Raw genomic sequence first — 1,921 nt, 5'->3', positions numbered from 1 at the left:
TGTTCTGTTCACACAGAACAGGTGGATATCGCATGGTTTATAATTGGGCAAGTGTGTGACAGGGTTGTATCCTCTCGCCATACTTGTTCAATCTGAGCACAATGTCAGAAGACGAAGATGAGTGCTCCATCAGGATTGGAGGGAGGCTTATGAACAACCTGCGGTATGCAGATGACACAACCTTGCTTACTGCAAGTGCAAACCACTTGAAGCACCTGCTGACAGAGATCAAGGATGGCGGCCTTCAGGGTGGATAACAACTCAATGTAAAGAAAACCAGACTCCTCGCACCTGGACCAGCAGGTAACGTCGTGATCAATGGAGAAAAGGTTGAAGTTGTCAAGGATTTTGTCTTACTTGGATCCACAATCAATCTCATGGAAGCAGCAGATCAAAAGATGTACCTGCAACACAGGAAAATATGTTGCACAAGACTTCTTCGCATTATTGAAGAGCGAGGATGTTACTCTGAGAACTAAGGTGTGCCTGACCCCAGCCATGGCCTTCTCCATCGACTCTTGTGCATGCGACAGTTGGACATTGGAAAAGGAAGGCCGTAGAAGAATAGATTCCTTTGAATGCTGGTGCTGGAGAAGAATATTGAAATTCCCGGGACTGCTGAAAGGACAAACCAGTCTGTCTTGGAAGAAGTATGGACAGAGTGCTCCTTAGAGGCAAGGACGGTGAGACTTTGTCTCACATACTTCGGACATGTTGTCAGGAGAGACCAGCCCCTGGGGATGGACGTCGTGCTCAGTAAAGTAGAGGGGTGGTGATAAAGAGGAAGGCCCTGAAGGATATGGATGGACACAATGGCTGCAACCATGGGCTCAGACATGGGAACCACTGTGAGGACGGCACAGGACCGGGCAGTGTTACCTTCTGTTGTGCACGGGGCCACGATGGGTCGGGGCTGACTCATATATATACACACACAAGAAGCTCCGGGGGTGCTTCGGGTTGAGCGATGGGCTACTAACTGCAAGGTTGTGGGTTCAAACCCATCAGCTGCTCTGCAGGAGAAAATGAGGCTCTGCTCGTATGAAGATTTGCAGTCTCTGAAGCTCAAAGGAGCAGCCCTCTCTGTCTGATGGGTTCGCTCCGAGTCAGAACAGGCTTGATGGTTTGATTTGGGTTGACGTCTACCCAGGAGCCTTGTGGTACAGGTACAGAGTGACCTACCTAGAGGTTCCATGGAAGAAAGCCTTGGCCGTGTGACCTCATATCGATTGCACATAGAAAACCCAGTGGGCAGTTCTACTCTGTCACCTGGGGTCACTGTGAGTTCAAATCAACTCAATTCCACTCAACAACAGTAATTCCACATATACACATACACACATATGTATGTGTGTATGTGTATATATGTATCTGGCAGGACAATGAACTCTTCTATATGGTTCTTCTCAACATGGTCTTACAACACCCACAAAATGGTCAGGTGGAAGTGTGCAAAGATGCTGTGTAAAGCTCTTGTAAAGACTGGACAATCTGTTCATGCAAATCGGGTGCATGGAATCCTTGCAGAGGATTGGTCCATTTTTTTCCCCTCCCACCAGACTTCAAAGGAACCAATCCCAGGGGTCAAAGGGGGGACCTTAGTGGCATCAAGAAGAACTAGGGACAGAGCATGTCCTTTGGGCCTAGGGTCCCTGAGCTTAGAACCTGCTAGACCCAAGAGAGAGAGAGAGCTATTACATGGCGAACCGTAGCCCTTGAAGATGGTGCAAGGTGGTGAGAGGTGAAGGCACATACAGCAGAGTCCATCCTGGGGCAGCAGAACCAAGAGGCCAATGTGGGGTGGCACAGTGGGATTCCCAGCCCACCAGGCAAGGCAGCTGGTACACATGCTGGCCCACAGGGAGAGAGAGCTGGTGGGACAGGAGACTTGCTGTCAGAGTGGGGTGCCTCTGGACCCTTG

Source organism: Echinops telfairi, unplaced genomic scaffold (assembly GCF_000313985.2).
Source record: "Echinops telfairi isolate 266 unplaced genomic scaffold, ASM31398v2 ScPeMD7_28;HRSCAF=97, whole genome shotgun sequence".
Classification (NCBI taxonomy): Eukaryota; Metazoa; Chordata; class Mammalia; order Afrosoricida; family Tenrecidae; genus Echinops; species Echinops telfairi.
Note: the sequence above shows the minus strand (reverse complement) of the source record.